General features: G+C 48.9%; 1 protein-coding gene across 1 annotated transcript in view; it reads left to right on the top strand.

Moving 5' to 3' along the window:
- SREBF2 (sterol regulatory element binding transcription factor 2) overlaps positions 1 to 12,969 on the top strand; it is a 350,039-nt gene that overhangs the window by 58,477 nt on the left and 278,593 nt on the right. The gene's annotated exons all lie outside the window — the stretch shown is intronic.

Genomic DNA, 12,969 nt, shown 5'->3' with positions numbered 1-12,969 from the left:
TCTTAAGTGCATTATGAGCCTCGCGGTTAAATGCTAACTCTGGTTTGACATTATCAAAACATGTTGAGTAAGGTGTCATACGAATTGGAATACTCCCCCCCACCAATTCTGGCGACGCGGGTAGCATTCCACCCTTCTAGAGGGACACGGCATGTACGGAACCTGAACACCGGTTAAAGTTAAACTGAGCCTCAGCATCACAAAATGGATGCTGCCACCACTGACACAAGTCTGACCTCCTGCTGCTGGGAGTCCTTCCAGCGAGGGAGGCTTGGACAAAGGGTTTCCTGCCTTGGGAGGTGCTAGCACCACCCCAGACAGGATTTTGTGTATCTGGTTAGGTAGGGCTGAATAGAATCAGATATGCCCGGGGGTGTCCCCGTGCATAGGCCATTTCAAACCGGTGCTGGGGCACTTCAGCCCCAGCCCTGGCGCGTAACTGGACAAATGAAAGGGGGTGTAACCACCCCTTCCTGGTCTCACCCACAGGAGGGACCTAGTAGGTAGTCCAGCCCATAGAATTGGTTTAAAAGTAGGAGCTGAGTCCCAAGACGGCAGATTACCCTGAAATTCGACTACACAAGAAGAAACTCTCGACCTTCGACGTTCTGCTGCTCAGAAGACTGAAGACTCTTGCTTGTGGCCACCCTGTGAACACAGGCACCATCCAGCAATCAACGACTGCTTTGCCGCCGCCTCGCGCCGGAGCCCGAGCCTGACCAGAACCAGACTCCCAGACATCTAACAGCCTGATCCACAGTTCCTGCAAAGCTGAGACGAGTGGAGGCGACCTGAGACATGGGACCGGACCTCTTGAAAAGTCCACGAGAAGCTGACTGCGCAGCACCTGAGGCACCCTCATCGCTGTGCTTTGGGTCTTGAGAAGCCCCACCACCGAGCTACATTTGCACCAAGGACCAGCCCTCCAACTCTCACGAGATCTGCGTGGGGCCCTTCTGCTTTGTTCCACTCGACGCGCCTATCCGGTTACTAGTCCGTTGGCTAGTGGCCATTTTGGCGACCAAACAACAACTTTCCAATGCTGGTCTGGTTGCTCCAGACTGCCCCTTGCTGCTCCCAAAAGCAGCAACCCCTCTGACCTTGCTGGTTAGAGTGAGAAGCCTTCTGTGTCTCCTGCGTGGCTTCCATTAGCCAAGGCCTGTTTGCTCCGACCAAGAAGCCGACTCTGCCATCAACTAGAGCCTATGCGGGACAGCTCATGAGTGACTCCTGGTCATCGTCGCCTAGTCCACGCTGCTGAAGAGACCAGCTTCACGACATCACCTGTTGGCACCCGACAACGCCTGGTTCCTTCCTGGTTCCACGCCGGTCACTGGCTAGTGACTGTGAACATTGTCCCCTCTGGTTTCAGGTCTTCACCTCTTCAGATCCACCCTTGGATCCACCGGAACCCTTCACATCAGGTCGCCTGCAGCATCAACACTCCAAGGCTCCATCTGAATTCCTGCAGAATTCCGACACACTTTGGCTCCACTGCACCCGCTTCCTGTGGGTGAGGTAACGCTGGCACTCTGGTGCCCCCCGAGTAGTTTAACACTCTTAGTGTCCAGATTCCAAAGGGTTAAGTTCTAGACTGACTGGAAGACTTCCTACCTTCACCTTTTTAACTTTTATGCATCCATTGACTTCAATGTAAACTGCTTCCAACTTTGCGCACTGCAAACCAGATCCCGTGGGCCTCCTAGTTCTTAACTAATGTTATCACAGCGTAGCCCCAGCGATTCCCAAGGCCCTAGGCCTTACCACTGTTCGATTCGTGGTTCTTATACCACTTACTTAATATATGGTTTATGGGCCACCAGGGCCTATCCATATTTGGGCAACTTTTATATACTTATCAATTGTATTGTTTTAACGTGTTTGCTTCTGTGCTCATACAGAGTTCAGGGGACTATTTGTAGTAATAAATACATATATATTTTTAATATATATCCTGTGTGGTGTCCTTTCACTTGGTGTTCAAGGGGTTACATATGGTAATACAGCTGGCTTCACATGCCAAAAGAGTTTAGCCTAAGACTGCTTTGTCCACGCTACCACTAGGATAGCTGGTCTATAAGGTTGACTTACAACCAATCACCATAAGGGTTGTTTGGACTGATACAAGATGGTTACTAGAACTAGTGAACATCATATATCAGGCCAACTTCTCACATTGGTGGGCAGCGGTTGGGATTTGAGCTTGCTGTTGTTTTACCATTGTTATCTTTGCCAATACCTTGTGAAAGATCATACAGGTACCTATAAAAACAAGATAGTATATTTAAGTTCTACTGAACTTAGTGTTGTAGAGGATAGGGCTTAGCCCTCCTGACTACAACTACTAGAAAAGGTTTAGTAGGAGAACACATAGAGTAGGTAGATTGCAACATATCCACCTCACTAGAGCAAATGGCTGGCACAGAAGGACCCAGTGGAGTTCCAACTGTGAAGAGTGACCAACCCCAGACTCCATCCAGATTTGATTTTCTCACCTTTCAGGAGCTGAGAAATTTGTGTTCAACAAGGAAGCTGAAACAAGGGTTCAACCCTACCACTCAGCAACTCCTAGAGCTCTTGGAACAGTCTGAGGCTCTAAGAACCTCTGAGCCAGTACCTAAGGATGATGAAGAGGTCCAGACTCCAACAGAAGATGCTAGAGATCCCCCAGTTATTATTGATGATGATAATAATGATGAGGATGATGATGATGATGATGATTCAGAGGAGGGGGTGGATGGTTCTGATGAGAAGGGTATAGCCAGGGTACAGTCAGGAGGCTTAGCCAGGCCAACCTAAGTCACCTTGGAGCTGAAGATGGGCCAGTCCCATTCAGACCTCCAAGTAGACTTAACCAGGGGTATAGGAGGAACAGGAATCACTCAAGTGACTCCCAGCACTCCAATGCCTCTAATGGCCCTAGAATCCCTACTCGGAGAGGGATGACTTCCCCTCAGAGGAGAGAACATGAGGCCAAAATGAAAGAAGCTGCTCTTAGGATTCAAAGACAGGAACTTATGGTTGCCCTGGCCAAAGAGAAGCTTGCTCGTGCTAGAGAGCATAGAGAGAGTGGGTTAGAACCCAATGGTGGCAGCATTATCCCTAAGGATAAAGATAGGTCCTATGATAATAGAAACCTAAGCAAGATTGTGCCCCCCTACAAAGCAGGGGATGACATCCACAAGTGGATAACTGCTTTGGAGAGGGCCTGCAAAGTACAGCAGGTACCCCAAAGTCAGTGGGCAGCAATCTTATGGCTCTCCTTTTCAGAAAAAGGTAGGGACAAGCTCCTCACAGTTAGTGATGAGGATGCTAACAACTACTCTGTCCTGAAGAGTGCTCTGATTGATGGGTTTGGCTTAACCACTGAACAATATAGGTTGTTGTTCAGAGAGACCCAGAAGACAGACTCAGGACTGGACTGATTTTGTTGATTGTGCCACTAAGGCTCTGGAGGGCTGGTTACTGGGAAGTAAAGTCACTGACTATACAGGATTGTACAATCTTTTGACGAGAGAACAGATTCTAAATAATTGTCATAACCAGCAGTTGCATCAACACCTGATTGACTCAGATCTGACCTCTCCCCAAAAATTGGGAAAGAAGGCAGACAAATGGGTTAGAACCAGGGTTAAGCAGAAAAACCAGGGCCAAGGGGGTGATCAGAAGAAAGCAGACCAGAAGGGTGGGGAGCAGAAACCAAAAGACCAGAAGTCTTTTACAGGACCCCAACAATCCACTGAGGGGGGGGGGGGGTCCCCAAACTTCCAAAAAAGAATGATGGCCAAAGGAAACCATGGTTTTTTACATGTAAGAACACTAGTCACTGGACCAGTGATTGTAGAAAAACTGGAGCCCCTACCACTGCAGCCCCTAAGGCACCTGCACCCCCTAGTACAGTAAGCAGTGGTAGTTCCCAAACCAAGGGTGTAGTAGGGTTAACCCTTGGTACTGAGGTGGGTTCTGACCTAGTCAGGATTCCCACACAGGCTGTCTTGATCTGTGATGTGGACATAGCCATGACCATTACTGTGAGTCCCAGTAACCTGGGCAAGTACAGGCAGACGCCTTTAATAAATGACAAAGTGGCTCAAGCCTATAGGGACACCTGTGCCAGTGTCACCATGGTGACACCAGCATTTGTGGACCCTGGACAGATTGTACTAGGTGATAATTACCTAGTGACCCTACGCTAGCAATGTCACTACTACACATAGTGTGGCTGTTGTTAATTTCTCCCAGGGAGGGGTAACTGGCCTAAAAAGGGTTGTGGTAAGTGCGGACCTCCCAGTTGAATGTTTGTTGGGAAATGACATAGAATCCTCACTATGGTCAGAAGTGAAGTACAGGACTCATGCTGAGATGTTAGGGATTTCATCACATGTCCTTGCTGTGACCAGGTCACAGGCCAAAAAGGGCCTCACTGAACCTCAGGTCCTGGAACAATGGACCAAGCACCTACCAAGAGAAAGAGCAGAAGGGTTAAGGCAGTGACTTCCCTCCTACCTACAAGTGATGATCAGCCTTCACAGGAAGTTTATTGTGAGACCCCTGAAGGAACTGCCCCAGAAGAGCTTGAACGTGACCAGGTTGAGTTTCTTGGGGCAAGGGGACCTTCAAGGGCAGACTTGAGGCAGGCACAGTTAGACTGCCCTTTTCTTGAACCCCCTCAGACAGCAAGCTGCTGCTGAGGCTGCTGGGAATGCTCACGGTACCCATAAAGTATATTGGGATGATGGGCTCCTTTATTCAGAGGGTAGAAACCCCAAGCCTGGTACATCCAGGCGGTTGGTCATACCTCTGAAATTTAGGGCCTTCCTTCTAACCGTGGCCCATTATATTCCTTTAGCAGGACACCTAGGCCAGAACATGACTTGGAACAGGCTTGTCCCTCACTTTCACTGGCCCCACATGTCTGAAGATACAAAGGAGTTTTGTCGCTCCTGTGTGACCTGCCAAGCCAGTGGCAAAGCAGGTGGCACAACAAAGGCCCCCCTGATACCACTACCTGTGGTGGGGGTACCCTTTGAAAGAGTGGGAATTGATATTGTTGGACCAATGGATCCTCCCACAGCATCTGGGCACAGATTTATACTGGTGGTAGTGGATCATGCCACCAGGCCTGACTGGGTACTACAGAAAGGATGTTAAGAACTATGGGTCCATTGTGACTCCTCTTAATGACTTGACATCCAAGAAGATGCCCAAAAAGGTTCAGTGGACAGGAAACTGTCAAAAGGCATTTGATGACCTGAAGCAGGCCCTGTGCTCTGCACCTATCTTGAAGAGCCCTGACTACTCCAAAGAGTTCATAGTCCAAACAGATGCTTCTGAGTTGGGGGTGGGAGCTGTGCTTTCACAACTTAATGTAGATGGTCAAGACCAGCCCATTGCTTTCATTAGCAGAAGGCTGACCCCTAGAGAGAAACGTTGGTCAGCCATTGAGAGGGAGGCCTTTGCTGTGGTGTGGGCCCTGAAGAAGTTGAGACCATACTTATTTGGAACTCACTTCAAGATTCAGACCAACCTTAAGCCCCTCTTGTGGCTTAATCAGATGAAGGGTGAAAACCCCAAACTACTCAGGTGGCCCATTTCCCTACAGGGGATGGACTTTACAATGGAGCACCGCCCAGGGACTGATGATGGTAATGCAGATGGTCTCTCCAGGTACTCCTACTTAGAACAAGAAGACCCAACTGGTCAACGTTAGTCTATTGTCCCTGCGTTTGGGGGGGTTGTGTAGGAGAGTAGGGTCTGCTATCCTATGGTCACCCCAAATTTTTGGTTTTTGCTTCACTGGTTTATGACTTAATGTGGCTGTGGGCCTGCCAATCAGACCCACAACCTGCTGTTCTCTCACTAAATTTATGCCAAGGCACTTTAGGTGCCTTACCAATTGGAACATGGATCACCTTGTGAGCCCCTGTACAGTGTACCCTAGGTACCCAGGGCATAGGTGCATCCAAGGCCTACCAGGGGCTGCAGCACGTATTGTGCCACCCCTGGCCTGGCCTTACTATTTAACACAACTGGCTGATCACTCGGCTGGGGCAAGGTGGTGTAATCACCCTTTGCTTTAGGTATAGTATCTCTATATCTAACCCATACAAGGACACGCAGTAACCTATAAGGCACTCCTATGGCAGGCCTTATCAATCCTGGAGGCAGAGAGCTTGGTTATGTGTGAGATGCTGCTCTAGTATGAGCTGAGCCTGTCTGCAGCTTTCGGAACCATGTCCTTTAGCTGTTTCCTGATAGCGTCATACCATATACTCTTAAGTGCATTATGAACCTCGCTGTTAAATGCAAACTCTGGTTTGACATTATCAAAACATGTCGAGTAAGGTGTCATACGAATTGGAATACTACCCCCTCGCCAATTCTGGCGACGGGGTAGCATTCCACCCTTCTAGAGGGACACGACATATACAGAACCTGAACCCCGGTTAAAGTTAAACTGAGCCTCAGCGTCACAAAATGGATGCTGCCACCACCGACACAAGTCTGACCTCCTGCTGCTGGGAGTCCTTCCAGCGAGGGAGGCTTGGACAAAGGGTTTCCTGCCTTGGGAGGTGCTAGCACCACCCCAGAAAGGATTTTGTGTATCTGGTTAGGTAGGGCTGAATAGAATCAGACATGCCTGGGGCACACAAGGTGTCCCCGTGCATAGGCCAGTTCAAACCGGTGCTGGGGCACTCCAGCCCCAGCCTGAAACTGGACAAATGAAAGGGGGTGTAACCACCCCCCTTCCTGGTCCCACCCACAGGAGGGACCTAGTAGGTAGTCCAGCCCCTAGAATTGGTTTAAAAGTAGGAGCTGAGTCCCAAGACTGCAGATTACCCTGAAATTCGACTAAACAAGTAGAAACTCTGGACCTTTGACGTTCTGCTGCTCAGAAGACTGAAGAATCTCCCTTGTGGCCAAGGAGTGGCCACCCTGTGAACACAGGCACCATCCAGCAATCAACGACTGCTTTGCCGCCGCCTCCCGCCGGAGCCGGAGCCTGGCAAGAACCATACTCCCAGACATCTAACAGCCCGATCCACAGTCCCTGCAAAGCTGAGACGAGTGGAGGCGACCTGAGACGTGGGACCGGACCTCTTGAAAAGTCCACAAGAAGCTGACTGTTCAGCACCTGAGGCACCCTCATCGCTGTGCTTGGGGTCTTGAGAAGCCCCACCACCGAGCTACATTTGCACCAAGGACCAGCCCTCCAACTCTCACGAGATCTGCGTGGGGCCCTTCTGCTTTGTTGCACTCAACGCGCCTATCCGGTTACTAGTCCGTTGGCTAGTGGCCACTTTGGCGACCAAACGACAACTTTCCAATGCTGGTCTGGTTGCTCCCAAAAGCAGCAACCCCTCTGACCTGGCTGGTTAGAGTGAGAAGCCTTCTCTGTCTCCTGCGTGGCTTGCATTAGCCAAGGCCTGTTTGCTCCGATTAAGAAGCCGACTCCGCTCAACTCAACTCAACTCAGCTCAACTAGAGCCTACGTGGGACAGCTTGTGAGTGACTTCTGGTCGTCGTCATCGCCTAGTTCACGCTGCTGAAGAGACAAGCTTCACGACATCACCTGTTGGCACCCGACAACGCCTGGTTCCTTCCTGGTTCCACGCCGGTCACTGGCTAGTGACTTTGAACATTGTCCCCTCTGCTTTCAGGTCTTCACCTCTTCAGATCCACCCTTGGATCCACCGGAACTCTTCACATCAGGTCGCCTGCAGCATCACCATTCCAAGGCTCCATCTGAACTCCGGCAGAATCCCGACACACTTTGGCTCCACTGCACCCGCTTCCTGTGGGTGAGGTAACGCTGGCACTCTGGTGCCCCCGAGTAGTTTAACACTCCTAGTGTCCAGATTCCAAAGGGTTAAGTTCTAGACTGACCGGAAGACTTCCTACATTCACCTTTTTAACTTTTATACATCCATTGACTTCAATGTAAACTGCTTCCAACTTTGCGCACTGCAAACCAGATCCCGTGGTCCTCCTAGCTCTTAACTATTGTTATCACCGCATAGCCCCAGCGATTCCCAAGGCCCTAGGCCTTACCACTGTTCGATTCGTGGTTCTTATACCACGTACTTAGTATATGGTTTTAGTGGCCACCGGGCCTCTCCATATTTGTGCAACTTTCATATACTTATCAATTGTATTGTTTTAACGTGTTTGCTTCTGTGCTCATACAGAGTTCAGGGGACTATTTGTAGTAATAAATACATATATATTTTGAATATATATCCTGTGTGGTGTCCTTTCACTTGGTGTTCAAGGGGTTACATATGGTAATACAGCTGGCTTCACATGCCAAAAGAGTTTAGCCTAAGACTGCTTTGTCCACGCTACCACTAGGATAGCTGGTCTATAAGGTTGACTTACAACCAATCACCATAAGGGTTGTTTGGACTGATACAAGGTGGTCACTAGAACTAGTGAACATCATATATCAGGCCAACTTCTCACAGAAACAAAGATTTTAAAATGATCAAAACAAAGCAATACACTTTACTTGGTGATGCACAATTAATACATTTTCACTGAAACCCGATTTCCACACATCATTTATGTGCAATGTAGGTTTATCAGTAAAACTGTATGTCTGTGCATATTTAGCGCTCATTTTATTGGAAAACGAACGGTCTATAAATGACAGTACACTAACACTTGATGCGTGCCCATTAAAGCTAGGTGGAGCCCAAAAGTTCGTTCTTGTAAAAATTGAGTTGTGCTTCTAAAAAGTCTGGAAGCACTGTTTTAGATTGAATGTGGTCAAATATTTTGCCTGGCCCACAAATGTATATGCGTATTTTGCATCCATTATTAGTTTTGCTTCAGTAATACTTACCCATTCATAAGGAATTACATTTGCAGATGTTTTTTGGTTGCGGTTCAATGCATGTGAAGAGAAAAGAAATATTTATTGGCTATTTGTCAATCACAAGCTTTTGTTGAAAAGTCTGTATTTTTAACTGACTTAAGATATGTTTTCTCTGAAATGAAAATAGCTGCAAAGCTTTTTTTAGGTAGCAGTCACGAAGGAGCAACCACCGCTCTCGACCTATCATTAATGCACAGCTGTTGCCATGTAGGTTGAGCGAGTTTGTTTTTATTTGACATATTGTAAGGCATCTGAGAGTAGCAGTCCAAATGATATTTCAAACACTTTAGATTTAATCTCATAAAACGAGTCCACCAGCACTGAGAATCTTTGATATGTTCTTTTTTGAACCCAAGTACACTACCGTCTTCACAGGTGTGTGAGAACATGGTATTGGCACTTGCTGGTAGTATCAGAAAGCACTGTAAGGTTGACGTTCCTCAGAATGGCAGCTTCTCCTTCACATTTTTAAACGGGCACAATGCGCACTTGTGGGCAGTGTGAGCATCTACCAACCCTCGTAGACAGTGCTTCTATACCTTTAGTGGGACCAGGCCAGTTTACTTCACATTGTATGTTTTGCATATTTGGGGATGGATTTTTAAATACATGTTTTGGAGAAAGGATGTTCAGCTAGATATCCTTTGACTAGGAATCTTACTTGGCCAGTGCACCTCCCAAAAATCTGGTGTCCTCCTCTACACTGAAGAGACTCAGAAAGGTGCTGCTTCCACATTATGTGAGGGTGCACTATACCTGCTTATCGGAACCCCATTGAGAGGTATAGAATAGACCACAAAGGCAGTACAATAAGCCATCTATTAAACACCAAATTAGTGCAACATGTAAGTATCACTCACACAATTAAAGAATAATCAGGAGCAATGCAAGCTTTTTTCGCACCCAGGAGATCTTCTTCCAGCATCCTGGTACCGGCTTTGTTGCCTTGTTCATCATTCCGTCCATCATTTGTTCCTTCTGCTTTTGTCGCCCCAAGTGGGAAGGGTATGCCCAGATGTGGGTCACGTGCTCAGTGAGCCACTGGATTTAAGCTTGCCTGGCTGATGATGGGCGATGCCCCGATTTATGAAGCAGACCATGTAACAACACCAATAAAAGGTCTAGTCTTAATGGGAGGTAACCAATGCAGACAAGGCGGTACCAAGGAGGGACTAACGAGCCTAATAACGACTCTGAAGCCAGCGTTTACTAAGGACAATGACGCAAGCCAATTAGAAATATGGGCGAAGAGTGGGCGGGGCTTCAAAGCCATACCCCACTACTGCATGTCTCGCAGCAGCACATGTGCTGCCCAGGCTCGACCTAAAAAGGACTACTGTATTTTGGGCTCAGTTTCTTTTGTCCGTGGCTTATTCAAAGCTGTGTTATGGAATTCAAAACCTTGTGGCTCGCTGATGATGTTTTGCTTTTTAATATCCCTTTTTGCATATCTTTCTCCCGCTGTCTGAAGATGCTATTTTGACTACTGCTTTGGGGAAAGTGAATTCATCCAGTCACTGAGGACCTACAGGCTTTCTTGGTGCCTGTGCCTGCTTCCATTCTGAGGCCTTTCCCTCTATGCCCTGCTTTGATTGTGTGTGTGTGGGGCGGGCGGCGGGCGGCGGGCATAATATCCAAAGAGAAGGAAGATAATGAAACTTGGGAGAACCGAGTTGCCCGGCAGAAAGCACTTCTCAATGGAGGGACACATTGTGACGGAGATGTCATCTACATGGTTGATGGCAAACATTACCTTGCTCTGCATTTACCAGTATCACAGCCTTCTTTCCTTGGTGGCTCAATCCTTAAAGTGCTAATACCCTCTTCAGCTACACAACAAATCACTATCTTGTTACAGGAATGAAGTTTGCAGCAAGCAGTGGGTCTTGCTGTAAATCTAGTGTTAGTAATCCATAAAAATTATTTCCGAAAGGGAATAGGGCAACGTTTTTGTTTTATGGATTTATGAATATGCTTTGAGTATCGAAATACTTTTGTTGAGATTATTTGAATTAAATTTAAAATTTCAATTACATTTGAATTAAATAGCATTCTTGAGCATATGACACTTGTCGTCAAGCAACCTGTTTGTAAGCATAAAGACTCAATAACGAAAACTGGTCATATGTGTATAATTCAGTGTGCTATTCTATTAGGCGCCTAGTTTGTAGACAGTGTAGGAGAGTAGGGTCTGCAATCCTATGATCACCCGGACTTTTTGCTTTTGTTTCACTGGTTTACGACTTTCTCGGGCTGTGGGCCTGCCAATCAGACCCACAGCCTAGCTGTTCTCTCCCTAAATTGATGCGTGTACCTTAGGTGCATTACCCAATTGGAACTGGGCCACCTTGTCAGACCCTGTAACTCAGGGCATCGGTGTACCCAGGGCCTACCAGGGGCTGAGCCACCCCTGGATGGCCATCTAAATCTGACACAACTGGCTGCACGACAGCTGGGGCCACGTGGCGTACTCGCCCGTTGCTGTAGGTATAGTATCCCTATACCTAACCTTAAACACCCGAGTTCCTCTCAGTCACTCCTATGGCAGGCCTTGACAATCCTGAAGGCAGAGTGTATGGAACCGTGTGAATTGGGCTCTGGCACGAGCCGAGCCGAGCCCGGTTGCAGCTTGCGGAACCAAGACCCAATGGCTGTTCCATGATAACGCGTATCATATCGGTAACTTCGGTATAGCGTTATCAAGACATGTCGAGTAAGGTGTCATACGAATCGGGATGTTGCCCCCTCACCAATACTGGCGACGAGGTTAGCATTCCGCCCTTCTAGAGGGACACGACATGTACGTAACTGTGAACCCCGGTTAAAGTTAACTGAAGCCTCAGCTCCACAAAATGGACGCTGCCACCACAGACACAAGTCTGACCTCCTGCTGCTGGGAGTCCTTCCAGCGAGGAGAGCTTGGACAAAGGGTTTCCTGTCAAGGGCGGTGTTCGCACCGTCCCAGACAGGGTTTGTGTATTCTGGGTAGGTAGGGCTTTGCGAGAAGGTGACTGCGGAGTGGCACCCCGGTGCTCACTACGCATCTGCCGGTTGGAACCAGTTCCAGGGGCGCGCAGCCCCTGACCTGGGGAAGGTCCGGCAGGGGAGAGGGGTGTAACTACCCCCCTTCTTGGTCCCACCCCTAGGGCAGGACCTAGTCATGTACCCACCCCTTTCTTTAGGATAAAGGCCGGAGCGGGGACCCTTCCTAATTAGATCATCTTTGAATCAAGAATACTTTCTACGAAAGGACTTCGAGACTCTTCTCAAGATTTCTCCCTTGTGACTAAGGAGTAGTCACCCTGCATCAGCGGGCACCATCTAAGAACTCTGCGGTTTGCTGCAAGTCCTTCCTCAAGGATCCGACGGCCCAGCTCGACGAGAACCGGCTTCCCTGGCACCTCTGACCTCTACCCACGTCGTCAGCTCAGCTGAGATCTGTGGGTTCGACGAGACCTCGAGGGACCGGCCATCATCAAAACCTGCACGCTTTCTTAAACAGCACGACCATCGAAGCAATTCTCTGGTGAGTGCTCTGGGGTCCGAGAAGCCCCGACCCTGAGCAGCTCCAGCATCGAAGTGCAGTCTCCCAGCATCTCCACGATCTGCGTGGGGCCCTTCTGCTCGCTGCTCAGCACGTTGTCTGGTCACTAGCCGCTGGCTTGTGCCCTTCTTTGACGACATCCGACAACCAACGCTGCTGGTCTGGTTGCTCCAGACTGGCCTTTGCTTCCTTCTTTGAGAGAAGCACCCCGGACCCTCCTGGTCCACTCCAGACGCCATTTTTAGGCCCACCACGTGGCCCTGAAATCTGCCAAGGCTTGTTGCCCCAATCCTGGGCCCAGCGACGCCGACTGCATCAATCTTCGTGGGACAGCTCGCACCTCCATCCTGGTCGCCGACAACGCCTCCTGGTCCGTGAGACTGCAGAGCCTAGCGTCGCCCACTCACCTAGTCGAGGTGACGGCCATCCGGTGCCTTCCTGGTACCCTCTGAGTACTGGCTAGTAGTACGAACTTGGTCCCCTCTGCTTTCAGGTATCAACGATCTCTGATCCAGGCTTGGATCTCTACGAACTATTCATCACTGGT

Source organism: Lissotriton vulgaris, chromosome 1_1 (genome assembly GCF_964263255.1).
Source record: "Lissotriton vulgaris chromosome 1_1, aLisVul1.2, whole genome shotgun sequence".
NCBI lineage: Eukaryota > Metazoa > Chordata > Amphibia > Caudata > Salamandridae > Lissotriton > Lissotriton vulgaris.
The sequence above is the reverse complement of the archived record's forward strand: the minus strand, read 5'-3'. Positions and strand labels throughout refer to the sequence as shown.